At 40.0% G+C, this 14,595-nt stretch overlaps 1 protein-coding gene across 1 annotated transcript in view; it reads left to right on the top strand.

Moving 5' to 3' along the window:
• Positions 1-14,595, top strand: part of NEMP2 (nuclear envelope integral membrane protein 2) — a 267,634-nt gene that overhangs the window by 226,521 nt on the left and 26,518 nt on the right. The window contains exon 16 of the transcript XR_008295489.1: positions 12,813-12,920. The gene's annotated coding sequence lies outside the window, so the exon portion shown is untranslated. The remainder of the gene's footprint in view (positions 1-12,812; positions 12,921-14,595) is intronic.

Genomic DNA, 14,595 nt, shown 5'->3' with positions numbered 1-14,595 from the left:
GGGGTGGGAGGGAGGGGAGGGGAGGTGATGGGTATTGAAGAGGGCATCTTTTGGGATGAGCACTGGGTGTTGTATGGAAACCAATTTGACAATAAATTTCATATATTAAAAAAATAAATAACCCCCTCCCCAGAAAATACATTGAAAATTTTATTGTTATATCACTAGTCTTCTGTGTATCCTATATTGAAAATATTATGACATGGCACATAGAGAATGTAAAAGGAATCATAAGTCCATCTATTGTCACTTAACTAGATTGGAATTTGACTCTCTACTAAATTTAATATTGCTAAGGGGTGCCTGGGTGGCTCAGTTGGTTAAGCAACCGACTTCGGCTCAGGTCATGATCTCACGGTTCATGGGTTCGAGCCCGGCGTTGGGCTCTGTGCTGACAGCTCAGAGCCTGGAGCCTGCTTCAGATTCTGTCTCTGTCTTTCTCTGCCTCTCCCCACTCATGCTCTGTCTCTGTCAAAAATAAATAAACTGTTTAAAAAGAAATAAAAAAACTTTAAATTTAATATTGCTAAAATAAAATAGGAGTAAAGTTTACATCCTTAAATACCAGGTCATCATTTTTATCACTGACAATAAGTAATGAAATACCAATTGTTAAAAGTTTTCTTTTTAAGTTTTTATTTTTACTTATTTTGAGAGACAGAGAGAGACAGAGTGCATGTGAGTGAGGAAGGGGAAGAGAGAAAGGGCAAGAGAGAGAATCCCAAGCAGAATCCCATGCCATCTGCCATGGCAGCATGGAGCCTGATGTGGGGCTCGATCTCACAAACCTTGAGATCATGACCTGAACAGAAATCAAGGGTCAGACACTCAACCAACTGAGCCACCCAGGCACCCCTGAAATACCAATTACTGAACAATTATTTAGTTAATATTTATTGGGTGCTCAAAGTTCTGGTACAGTCCTTATTGAAATGGAATAATACAGAGCACACATACACACACACAGAAACAAAACAGGCCATGATATTAAAATTTTTTAATGTTTATTTGTTTTTGAGAGAGAGAGAGAATGAGTGGGGCAAGGGCAGAGAGAGAGGGAGACAGAATCCAAAGCAGATTCCAGGCTCCAAGCTCCAGGCTCTGAGCTGTCAGCACAGAGCCCAATGTGGGGCTTGAACCCATGAACCGTGAGATCATGACTTGAGCTGAAGTTGGACACTTAACTGACTGAGCCCCTTAAAATATTTTCCCATAATACCACATGTATTGCTCTTTTGGAGATTACTAGATATAGGAAGATAGCTCCAGTGTCTTAACATTCACGTCAAATACTTCTGGACATACTCATTCATTTGACCAATATTATACTAAGTGCCCATTTTGAAACTCACACTGTTCTAGGTGCTGGGAATCCAGCCTCATATGTTTAAAAAGTCCCTACTTTCATCAAGCTTACATTCCAGAGGGTATATATGACTTGTAGTCCAAATGTTACTTTTTTCTTAAAGAAATGTATCAACTTTATTTCACTGTTTATCCTAATTATAAAATATATAATTCTTGTATATTGGAAACAAAATGATACAGAAAATGATTCTTTTATAATCCTATCCACCGGCATAATTACTATGAATAGTTTGGTGTATTTATTTACAGACTTTTAGAATAATTTTTTTTTAATTTGCAAACGGAATCACTTTTATAAACTTTTCTTCACTTAGCAACACTATGCACCATTACCCTATACCATGAGTATGTTTGCATAACAAGGCATCTAGACATAACTCTTTCTTTTTATTGGTTGCATAATATACTGTGAAATATACATAGACTGCAAGTTATTTTAGCCATTCTTTTATTAATAATCATTGAGGTTATTTCCAGTTTGCCCACTATGATTAGTGTTTTGTCCCAAAATCTTTGCTTACCCCAAGGTATTCTCAAATTCACCATGTGGGACCTAGAGACAGAGGGAGCTCCAGCTTATGGCTGTCTCACTGGACTTAGGGAGACAGAAATTGGAGTTTAAGGATTGGGCAGCCAATATCTGAGGGCTTAAGAGCCCAGAGAGAAGAATAGAGAACAGTGAGTCTGGTGCTTTGCATGCAATTTCCCTTCAAGGCTTTCTTTTGCGATGCCCATACATGCTATGGGCAAAATGATGAGACACCCAGCAAAAAGCAGCTACGTGCTAAGAGTCTCAAAATCTAAGAAAAGATTTTGACAGCCTCTCCTATTTTTCTAAATTTCCTTTGCAGGGGGTAGGGGGGAAGCAGGAAGAAAGTCTTGTAGACAAGCTAAAGCCTAGGAGCTAACAGAAAGTCACCAGAGGGTTTTGAGGGAAATGAGAGCCTGACTTGGAATCAATTGTACAATACTGGCATCAAAAGGGCTCCTTGTGGGGGTGCCTTGGTGGCTAAGTCAGTTAAGCATCCGACTTTGGCTGTAGTCATGATGTCACAGCTCATGAGTTCGAGCCCCACCTCTGTGCTGACAGCTTGGAGCCTGGAGCCTGCTTCGGATTCTGTGTGTCCCTCTCTCTCTCTGCCCCTCCCCCACTCACGCTCAGTCTCTCTATCTCTCAAAAATAAATAAAACGTCAAAAAATTAAAAAAAAAAAAAATAAGGGTCCCTTGTGACTGTCCTGCCAATGAAGAGACTGCAGCACAGGGAGTTGTCCCGCCCACAGTCACGTATCACCCACAGCTGCAGATTTAACTCTGACCCACAGTGTAGCTTTTCTTGAACTATGCAGGTTCCTCAAAGCCATGTTGCAGTATGTGTGTAAGAGTGAGTCACAGGCAAGGAGAGGTCTGGCCCAAAGTGGTGACCTGGAGGTTTGAAGGATAAAAGGGTGCTAGAGGCCAGGAGATGGGGAGAGACTGGGAAGAAAGAGCTCAAGGGTGAAAATGGGACTCCAGAGTTTGTAAGGGCAGGATCTGGAAGAGGAGGCCTGGACTCAGGAAATGAGAATGCTAGAGGAAGAGGGGGAGGGCAGACTGGGAAAGAGGATCGCTTTGGAAGCGGCTGAGTTCCATGGCCTGGCCAGGCATGGAGGTGGAAGTGGCCAGCAGGCACTGAGAAATATAGGTCCAGGGTTTGAAAGAGAGATTAGGATTTCTCCCTATTCCAATCCATACCCTTTCTTTATTCCCTCCTCTTTTCCATCTTTCTTTTTAGAAATTTGGGAATCAAATACATAGTTGAAGTTGCAGAAATGAATGAGATCTTTAAGTGAAAAACTACATAAAGAAAAGAATTTTTTTTAAGCATGGTATGTTAGAATTTTATAATTTAAAAAACCCAATATAGGGGCACCTGGCTGGCTTAGTCAGAGGAGCATAACTTGATCTTGGGGTCATGAATTTGAGCCCCATGTTGGGTATAGAGATTACTTAAATGAATAAATTTTTAGAAAATTTTATAAAGGAAAAGAATTACAAAACTGTGAAAACTAAATTACTAAAAATCCCACAAACCATAAAACAAAACAACAACAGAAACAACCAATATAGATGATCTGATTCATCATGAAAACTAGGGATCATGCCTCAAATCCTAGGAAAAGGGTCATCTAGATTTTACTAGCCCCTGCCCAAGGCCTGTAGGATAAATGGTAGTTAGAGTGAAGTTCATTCACAGCGCCCGGGTTGCTCCGTCGGGGAGCATGACACTTTCGCTCAGGTCGTGATCTCACGGTTCATGGGGTTCTCTTGGGTTCAAGCCCCACATTGGGCTTCACATTGACAGCACGGAGCTGGCTTTGGATCTCCTGTCTCCCCCTCTCTCTCTCTGCCCCTCCACTGCTCTCTCTCTCTCTCTCAAAAATAAACATTAAAAAAAAAAGAATGTAGTCCATTCCACGGTTGGACATCTCAAATCTTTCAAAATGCTTTTTGTATTGAGTTCAAACTTGCTTCTCTGTAATGTGTGTTTGCCGGTTCTTTAATACAAATAGTTAAACTTTTTTTTTTACTTTGCATAATAAAATGGTATAATTCAAAGAATACAGTAGACTTCACTAATTACTTACAATTGGCCAACTAATCATCAGCATGTAGTTAGTTCTAAAGAAGAGCCGTAGAATATTAAAACAACCTGATTTACTTTTTTCACATATTAGATTGGAAAATTGATGTTATCTAGTGTTGGCAAGGATGTGGGAAATGAACATTCTCATCCTCTGCTGATAAGGTATCATTTGGTATACGTTTTCTGGAGGACCCTTTTTCAATAGGCAGCCAAATTTAGAATGTCCATTTTTGATCTAGTAATTTCGCTTCTAGGAATTTATCTTAATGGAATAATTAGAAAAATGTTCAAATATACACATTCTTCAATTATATTCATTGGCTTTTTGTATTGCAGATGTTTTAATTGAAGTATAACATACATATAGTAAAATATACAAAATTTATACAGCTCCATGAACTTTTACAAAATAAACACTCCTGTGTACCTGCCATCAAGGCATAAAACATTACTGGCACCCCAACAAGCTCTCTCCTGCCCTTCTCTAGTCATGGAGTCCCCAAAGGTAACTACTACTCTCATTTAGATTAGGTTCCCAAGGAGGCAGCCTCAGATATACTGTGTAGCAGGGACCAATGATTGTGGGAGGAGGGAAGAGACGAGGAGGGGAGGGAGGGGAAGGAAAGAAACAGGACTGAGCAGAAGTAGAAGTTAGGTTGAATTGCAATGTCAGCAAAGTCTTAACTAACTCTACAGGAGCTCTGAAGCTCAGAGCCCCCAGGACTGGCAATGTGATCTTCAGTCAGTTGAGGCATTTCCTCCTGAGGAGGGATCTTGATGGTGCTTTCCCTTAGTTTTGCTTAGTTTTGAACATCATATGAATGGTATCATATAGTACATGCTTTTTCTCTGTTGCTTCTTTCATTCAGCATAATGTATGTGAGATTAGTCCATACTGTTTCATTCTATTTCAGTATACAGTGACATATTTACTTATTCTACTGTAGTTGAGCATTTGCTTAGTTTTCAGGGTTTGGCTATTTTGAATACTGTTGCTATGGATATTCTTGTAAATGTCGCTTGATGTATATTTACATGCATTTCTGTTGGGCATATACCTAGAAAACGGTCATAGAACACACATATGTTCAGCTTTATTAAATATTTTTCCAAAGTGGCTGTTCAGATATGTGTTAAATATTTTTCTAAAGTAGCTGTACAAATTTATGCTCCCACCAGCAATGTAAGAGACTTTTAGTTGTTCCAAGTTTGAATACATATTATTCTGGTGGGTGTAGTGGCATGTCTATGTGGATTTTATTCTAAGTTTATTTATTTTATATAGTTTATTTATTTTGAGAGAGAGAAACAGAGACAGAGAGTGGGGGAGGGGCAGAGAAAGAGGGAGAGAGAGAATTCCAAGCAGTGGAAGCCCCTTAGGGCTCCAACTTACAAACCCGCAAACTCAAAAACCCCGAGACCATGACCTGAGCTGAAATCAAGAGTCAGAGGCTTGACTAACTGACTGACCCACCCAGGCGCCCCGTGTCTATGTGGTTTTAATGCATTTTCTTGGTGACTAGTGATGTTGAACACTTTTCATATATTTATTGGCCATTTAAACACTCTCTTTTGTAAAGGGTCTTGTGGCCATTTTAAAATTGGGCTTTATTTTTCTGGTTGACTCTGTAGGAGTCCTTTATATCTTCAGGATACAGGCCCTTTGCCATATATATATTACAGCTATCTTCTCCCCCCCTCTGTAGCTCATGTTTTCCCTCTTCTCTGTACAGAAGGAAAACCACTCTAGGAAAATTGACTAAAATGTCAGCAGTAATTGTGTCTGGGTGTTGGATTTTTCTCCTTGTTTTTACTTCTTCATATATTCCAGTTCTTTAAGAAGCATGTAATGAAAAGACTACTTAAGACACAATAAAAGGAATGAGTTGTTTTAAGAAAGCAGCATATTTAAAACATAATGATGTAATTTAAAGGCAACCCTTTGGAAAAAGTTAGCCAAGACAAGAACTTTGCTATAATTTGCCTTTGATATTATGTTAAGTGCCTGCAAAAATCTGCTGGAGACACCTGGTGGAGAGTGTCAGTAAGCTTATGGCAAAAGTGCTTGAAATGTCACAGCACAAAGGGCCAGCTTACTTCCCAGGTGAGAAATGTACACAAAACATAGTTTGGTTCCCTTATCATCTCAGTTTGGGGATAAACTAAAAAGACCCTTCAACTCTCAGTTAGGGTAGACCTAGCTCACTGGTGGGCTGGCTCCGGGACTGGCCAGCAGATATGACAAAAATTCAGATAGAGAAAAAGACAGTGAGGTTAGAAGTGGAAATGAGACCAATTTGGGACCGGCTACATAGTTTGTGGCACCTGGTGCAAAATGAAAATGGGGGGCCTTTTTTCAGACAGCAGGAGAAAAGGTAATAAAACACAGTACTAAAGTACTTAAGTACATACAGGTCTAAAATAAAAAGACTTTTCCTTTCTTCCACGGTCTCTCAGCCCATCATGATATTGTTTATTTGCTCTTTAATGTCATTCTAGGTAAAGAAAATTTTAAAACTTCACTTATTGGCATGAATTTTATTCATCTTTATATTATGTCATGCCAGTTTTAAATGCAGATAGAAGTGTATTTAATTTTTATATGGAATCACCAGAATTACATGATCCATTTTCCATAGCTCTACATGAATATATATTTTATTCTTACCACAGTAGTGGAAACAGTCCATGACACTAGCTCAACTGTTTTTATTTCTTTTCTTTTCTTGGTACTTACACATTCTGCCAGCCCTCACTACCTTCAGCTTACCGGCAAGGAAGGACTAGAAAGAGAAGGCACTGTAGGTGGCCCTCTCGTTCCCTTTCCTTCCATGCCATGATCTTCAGCCTATGCAATTTGCTAATTGCATAAATACACAGATAAGAATACACAGAATAAAGAATAAATAAATACACAGATAAAAATACACAGATAAGAAAGGGGTGGTAGGTTTTCTTGGTTGTTCATTCAGGTTCCTCAGAACACCATTGCCTTCCTTTTTCATTGGAAGCAAGTTCTGGCTCTCGGAGGCTGTCAGTGCCCCCACTTAGTCATAAGTGTAACACACTTGTATTCAGTTTGAGTCTCATTGAAGTCCTGTACATCATGGGCCCATGAGAATTCTGTCCTCACCGGGCACTGTGAGCATTAGGTGAATGGAATGGGGGCAACAGGAAGAGGGACGGACACACATTGTACATCATGCCCCTGTTCATGCACGTGCTTCACTGTCCTTTCCACTTAACTTACAAGTTCAAAGATAATTTTTTTGTTGTTATAAGAAGAGGATTTTATTTTTTTTCCCTCCAAGTTTTTCTTTAAATTCCAGTTAACGTGCAGTGTAATATTGGTTTCTGGTGTAGAGTTTAATCCCTCACTTACATATAATACCTGGTACTCATCACAAGTGCCCTCCTTAATCCCTGTCACCTATATAACCCATCTCCCTGCTGGCCTACTCTCAAAGAAAAAGTTTTTAAGAATTTCAAGATGACAATAGCAGAACCAGGTTCAGTGCCTTTCTGATGTGGAGCCTGCTGCAGTTGCACAAGTCACAAGGCCACGAAGCCAGCCCAGGAATGGTTCTGCCTTTTTGCTTTTCCTTCCTTTCCTTTTTCTTTTTTTCTTTCTTTCTTTCTTTCTTTCTTTCTTTCTTTCTTTCTTTCTTTCTAATGGGTAAATAAAGAAAACTCTAAATCCTGCATAGTCATGGCTCAGGATCAGGAATATTGAATATTCCTGAGAATTGAATATTCCTGAGAGCCAGAATTTTGGCTAGGCTGGTTATCAGAAATAATAAACAAATAAAACCTGAACAAAAGTTCAGCTCAAAACAGCTACTTTCCCCTGGATCAGTTTCAAAGATTTACTTGCGCACAAACCAGACTTTAATGGAGTTCCCTTCCATTCTAAGGGGACACGTGCTGTTACTTAGGCTTGCTTTATGAACATGTGTTTCAACCAGTCTGTACCAAGCCAGATACAATTAGAGGTGTTCACTATGGATGTGAAGGTTACAACTTAGTGTTTTTACTCTGTCTTTGCATTTAGCACTTGGAGGAAAAAATGGAAACAAAACTGGGGGACAAGAAGGAAACTGTAACCTCTGCTTGCTTTTTTCCCCTTGGAGGAATGCAGCAAATGTGTGCATGTGTGGTTTGACTTTCTGCCATGGAATGCGCAGTGCTGTTTTTGCGTGGTAGCTGTGTAAGGCCGGTTGCAGCAACACACTCTGGGCTGTGAATGCAGGACAGGGAGTTATATCCAGCTTCTGTGGACTGGGCCAAGCTGACTCCTAAGGTGAATGGCTAAGCAGAGTATAGACTGGACACAAGCTCGTCTGCATGCTGTGCACTCAACAGACAGAGGCAGGGGGGCTGGTTTGATAGGAGGAGGTGATAGGGAAGTTGCTCAGAGATTTATCCCAGATTTTGGGAGAGGAATCACTGCTTATGTTTGTCTTGTATTTTCATCTGTGCTTTTATTGGCAGGAGGTTCACTTTCTTCATCATTTTGATAAATGCATACATTTATGGCACTTTTAATTCCTTGGGGATGAAATAGATAAGTACATTATAACTAGATAAGTGACCGTGGCTAAAGGTTGGAATAATCTGACTATAAAGGTCATGAGGCATTAGTGATAAGAACAAGTGATGTGTGATCAGCAGTCAGACCAAGGCCAAAGCCTGGACAGCTCAGTTTGACTGAGTGATAGAGACTACTGGTTGTTCTCCATTGCCTGTTTCCTATCTTCCAGGGTGATAAACTGCCTGGTTTTGGGCTGGGTACATGGCTGGGTGCATTCTCCAGCTTCCCATATAAGTATAGTCATGTGACTAGGTTCTGGTCACTGAGCTGAGAAATCACCTACTCTTTCCTATCTTTTCCTCTCTCTTGCTACCTGCAATGCAGATCCTGTTGTCTTAGACCATGAGAAGAAGGGCCGTAGTCGAAGGATGGAAGGAGTCCGAGTCCCTGAGGACACTGGGGTAGAACCACCATTCAGCTTACCAAACCGCTTTCATCTTAATTGAAGCCACCGTTATTTTGTCATTTTGCCACTCATAGTTAAGGTTAATGCTTACTGATATAAAGTATTCCTGCAGGCATAGCTTGGCTGGACTTCTTCCGGTCAGAAGGGCCATCTTAAAGACTTTATACATAGGTGCAAAAGTCCGTTTTTATACTCCTATCATTATAACATAGCAAAAAGCCCTTTACAATATATATGTCTCTTGGCATTTTAAAATCTCATGCAGGGAACCAGGGCAGAAGATTGGCAACATACAAAGTGTATTAAAAGGCAATGATCTTTAGGACCCTGCTCAATGTGGGAGCCAGTCCTTAGGAACAGTTGGGCTGAGTTAGGGGTGACGGTAGGAGGAAGCAAGTGGCTGGTAGAGGGTAACAGGTGAGAGGCATCTGTGGAAAATGTTCTAAAAAGAAAATCTTGAAAAATAATTAGCTTAACTAATTTAGTTTTTTAAATGTAAGCAAAATATCTAGTTAGGAGGAAAAGACCGTGTTATGCCATGGCATCTAGGGATACACAAATTTGCTTATTATCTTAAATAAAAGAATGCAAGTAAATATCTAACACAGCACTTGGAATCTGGCGATCAATGTGTTAACTGCTAATATAGTATTGTTACTATATTAAAACAAAAGAATTAAGCTGCCCAGAGACTGCTCTTACTGCGGTGCAGTAGAGGAAGCCCTCTTGTTATCACCATCCATCTAAGTGACCTGGCCCATTAGTCTCTATTCATTAATCAACTGAATTGCTGACTGAATAAAGTGAGGTCTCTCCTTTAACTTACTGTTTAACTTTTAACTTATGTCTTGTTTCCTGGTAATTTTTAGGCTGACTGCATCATATAGGAATAATAAAAGTATTAGTAGCTTGTTTTATTGAGCATCAGTCTACTGTGTTAGAGATGTACATATGTTATTTCATTTCCTTCTCACAATATTCCTGAGAGATGGTGTAAATCATTTTACCAGATGAAGAAACTGGGATTCAAAGAGGTTACATGGCTTAGTATTTTAGCTTAAGATCACATCGTAAATGATCCCAGTGAACCCAGCCCTGTTTACTCTAAAACCCATGTCCTTCCCCTTGTACCAGTTTTTACTCTTCCTTTGGTGGCAAGATATATGTCACGTTTCATCTCTGGTTCACTTTGGCCTATTGAAACAAAGTGGTGGACAATAATTTCCCCATAGTCATGTTATTTTTTCTTCTATTAAAAAATGTTTAAGTTTATTTATTTTGAGAGAGAGAGCCTGGAAGAGAGAGAGGGAGAGAGAAAGAATCCTAAGCAGGCTCTGCACCATCAGCACAGAGCCCAATCTGGGGCTCGAACCCACACACTGTGAGATCATGACCTGAGCCAAAATCAAGAGCTGGACGCTTAATCAACTGAACCACCAAGGCACCCACCCCAGTCATGTTATTTTTTTTTAATTTTTTTTAACGTTTATTTATTTTTGAGACAGAGACAGAGCATGAACAGGGGAGGGGCAGAGAGAGAGGGAGACACAGAATCGGAAACAGGCTCCAGGCTCTGAGCCGTCAGCACAAAGCCCGATGTGGGGCTCGAACTCACGGGCCGTGAGATCATGACCTGAGCCGAAGTCGGATGCTTAACCGACCGAGCCACCCAGGCGCCCCAATCATGTTATTTTTAATAGAAATTAAATCAGCTAGTGAAGATACAGTAACATATGATTGCATGAAAGAAGGAATAAACCAGTAGTTACAATAGGAAATGTGAGAACTAAAACAACAAAATGTAAATGACTACCTTACTGATAGGACCTAGAAAATAAAACCAGTAAGTAAATACTTACTAATTGCTTTTAATAGTGAACTTAATGCCTTACTGAACTATTGCTTTGTTATAATATTCATTAAGTTGCAAGTTAAGGTATTTTGTTCTAAAATTTAAAACTATTATCCTGGGGTGCCTGGGTAGGTCAGTTGGTTAAGGGTCCAACTCTTGCTTTCAGCTCAGGTCATGATCTCACAGTCATAGGATCGAGCCCTGCACCAGGCCCTGTGCTGGGTATGGAGCCTGCATAAGATTCTCTCCTTCTCCCTTTTCCCCTTCTCTCTTTCTCTCTCTCTCTCTCTCTTGCAAAAATAAAAAATAAAACTATTGTCCCTTTGCAAAAAAAATTGTCTTATAGACATATCTATAATGAATTATGAATATTTTACTTTTTTTCATAAAATCCAGTATGTATTTCCATTTATAGCACATCTCAATTCAGAGTAGATGCACTTCAAGTGCTCAACAGCCACCTGAGGCTGTGGATATCATTTGGGAAGCACAAGTCTAGATTACTGATAGATTGGATTATGATTCTCAGAATAATCTGGATAATGAAATTATAATCCCTAGAAATTATTTCTAAAAAAACAATGTCTCACATATATCATTTTGATTAGGATATATTAATATGATAAATTGATAGAAATATCTATCCTGGGGGAAAAGTAATATCAAAGCTACCAATTTCCCACTGTAATGGCACTCCTTCCTGTATTCTCTTTTTAAAAAAATTTTTTTAATGTTTATTAATTTTGAGAGAGAGAGAGAGAGAGACAGAGAGCAAGCAGGAAAGGGGCAGAGAGAGGAAGACACAGAATCAGAAGTAGGCTCCAGGCTCTGAGCTCACAACACATAGCCCGACATGGGGTTCGAACCCATAGACCGCAAGATCATGACCTGAGCCGTAGTTGGCTGCCCAACCGACTGAGCCACCCAGGCGCCCCTCTCCTTCCTGTATTCTAAGGATAAAAATATATGAACTCTCTCTCTCTGACTTTTCATTATTTTGTCTACTTCTATACTCGAAAGCCTTGATATATCAATTTAACTGTATGATGAGTTTGCCCCTGCTGCAAGCTGTCCGAATACACCATGGGCATAGCTGGGCTTGTTTGAAAGTGTGAGGTTGGTTAGCTCTCCTGGCGTGGAACTCTGTGCTTTTAAAAATACTTGGCCTAACATAGAAGCATTTACATAGCATCGTATCTCAAGTTACTGATTTCCAAACCCACTTGAAAGGGCTTAGCTTTTACTGTAGAGAAAGGTGGCCAGTTTTCCTCAAATTCCAGTTACTGCAAACTCTCTTGTTCCTGCCTTACCATCAAAAGGATATTAGAGTGAAAAAAAAGGACATTAGAGTGGAGGAAGTGACTTGGGTTCCCAGAACTGCTCTTCCCATTATGCAGTGGAAGCTGTCTTTTTATCACCGTCTATCTAAGTGACTGGCAGATTAGTCTCTCTCTCCAGTCTCCTTTAAAACACATTGGCCAATGCACCAGACCCCTGACCTTCATGGCCAACACGCTACCTGGCACATTCCCTCTGCCCACTACCCCCATTTCCCATTCCTGTCAGTTGAGTTCTGTGTTTGCCAAGAGTTGTTGACTACTTTCCAAATTGTATATTCTTTTTAAAAAAATTTTTAATGTCTATTTGTTTTTTAGAGAGAGACAGAGTGCGAGTGGGAGAGGGGCAGAGAGAGAGGAAGACACAGAATCCAAAGCAGGCTCCAGGTTCTGTGCTGTCAGCACAGAGCCCAATGTAGAGCTCGAACTCATGAACTGTGAGATCATGACTTGAGCCAAAGTCAGACACTAAACCGACTGAGCTACTCAGCTGCTCCCCAAATTATATATTCCGATTGTACTTTTAATAGATTGATTAAATATAAAGTAAAAATGATAGAGCATGATTTTGAAAAGAAATAATTAAAGGCATTGGAAAGGGTTGATGAAAGTGAGTCTTTTTTTTTTTTGAAGATTTTATTTTTAAGTAATCTCCACACCCAACGTGGGACTCGAACTCACAACCCCAAGATCAAGAATCACATCCTTCACTGATCAAGCCAGCCAAGTGCCCTAATAAAGGTGAGTCTTAAAAAAAATTAGAGTATGAAACTATTGTAAAAATAGAGGGAAAAATTTTAAATTCAGAATATGTTCTACGATCACTTTGCAAGTATTTTTAAGTTTTTCTTCTAAGGAAATCAACACTAGAGGTCATATTCCCATGGATGTAGTTTATGCAAGAAAAAATACAGACGTAACCTACCGATGCATGCTTAAGGAAGGGCCTTGGCTTTCCTGCAGATTGACAAGGAGTGTGCATAATGGACGTTAACAGAATAGATCTGATTTCCTGTCTTGTCTAGATTTTCTTCTCCAATAAATTAGCAAACTGCTTGTTCAGATCACACTGAAGAGGACTGTTTTCACTGCATTTTATTGATAATTTACATATCCTAAAAATGTTCATAGGGACAATAAATGCTATTCCTTTTTGTTTTGAGAGAGAGAGAGAGGTAAAGAGAGGGAGACAGAGGATCCCAAGTGGGCTCTGCGCTGATAGTGAACCATGAGATCATGACCTGAGCCATGACCTGACCTGAAGTCAGACACTTAACTGACTGAGCCACCCAAGTGCCCCAATAAATGCTTTTTCTTGAACCATATTCTGTTTCTCCATTCAGGGAGAAGGACTATTTTCCAGGTTTTCTTTTCTGGTTTTTTTTTTTAAGTTTATTTATTTTGAGAGAGACAGAGAAAGAGAATCCCAGGCAGGCTCTGCACTGTCAGCTCAGGGCTCAAACTCACGAACTGTGATCATGACCTGAGCCAAACTCAAGAGCTGGACGCTCAACCAACTGAGCCACCCAGGCACCACTCTGGGTTTTTATTGTTATTTATTTTATTGTTTTTAATGTTTATTTTTGAGAGACAGAAACAGAGCATGAGCGGGGGAGGGGCAGAGAGAGAGGGAGACACAGAATCCGAAGCAGGCTCCAGGCTCTGAGCTGTCAGCACAGAGCCCAACGTGGGGCTTGAACTCCTGAGCCATGAGATCATGACCAGAGCCAAAATTGGATGCTTCACGGACTGAGCCACCCAGTCGCCCCTCTGGGTTTTTATTTTTAATGTGGTTTATGAAGAACGGATTATCTTGTATTTAAAATCAACCATTAAAACAACATTGCAAGTGGTAAGAATATATAGCTTGAGAGCCAACAGTCAATCACAAAGCATAAAGATGGCTTTAAACACTATAACTCAATTATCAGTAATGATTGAATCTGCTGTATGCAACACAATACTATTAAAAAGAGTTGGACAGTTCTTTTCATTGTAATTGTAAAAAAAAAAAAAAAAAAAATAGAAGATGCTGCAGAAATATCCTTTGGCCCCCAGAGGGCGCGAGGCGGAAAGAAGTCAGAGCTGAGAGCTGGATCCCTTCAGATGGGGGCCTCCGACCTTACCAATGCTGCTTAAGAGAATAGGAAAAGAGGTCCACATCCACCTCAGAGGACATTCAATATGGGATTCTAGTAGACATAAGGACTGTCCATATTTAACTCTACTCCTAGTTTTTGAAGTGTAAAAATTGCAAGAATTACAGAAACCTCCTTATCCCCTCTACCTTATAGATAGAAATGGAGTGTGTATGTGAGGATATTAGAGAGAGAAATAGAGAATATTTGAGCGTGCATGCCCATGTGTGAGAGAGGGGGTGTGTGCACGTGTGAGAGAAGGAGTGTGAGAGAGAGTA

This window comes from Acinonyx jubatus, chromosome C1 (assembly GCF_027475565.1).
Source record: "Acinonyx jubatus isolate Ajub_Pintada_27869175 chromosome C1, VMU_Ajub_asm_v1.0, whole genome shotgun sequence".
Lineage (NCBI taxonomy): Eukaryota > Metazoa > Chordata > Mammalia > Carnivora > Felidae > Acinonyx > Acinonyx jubatus.
Note: the sequence above shows the minus strand (reverse complement) of the source record. Positions and strands in the feature narration are given on the sequence as shown.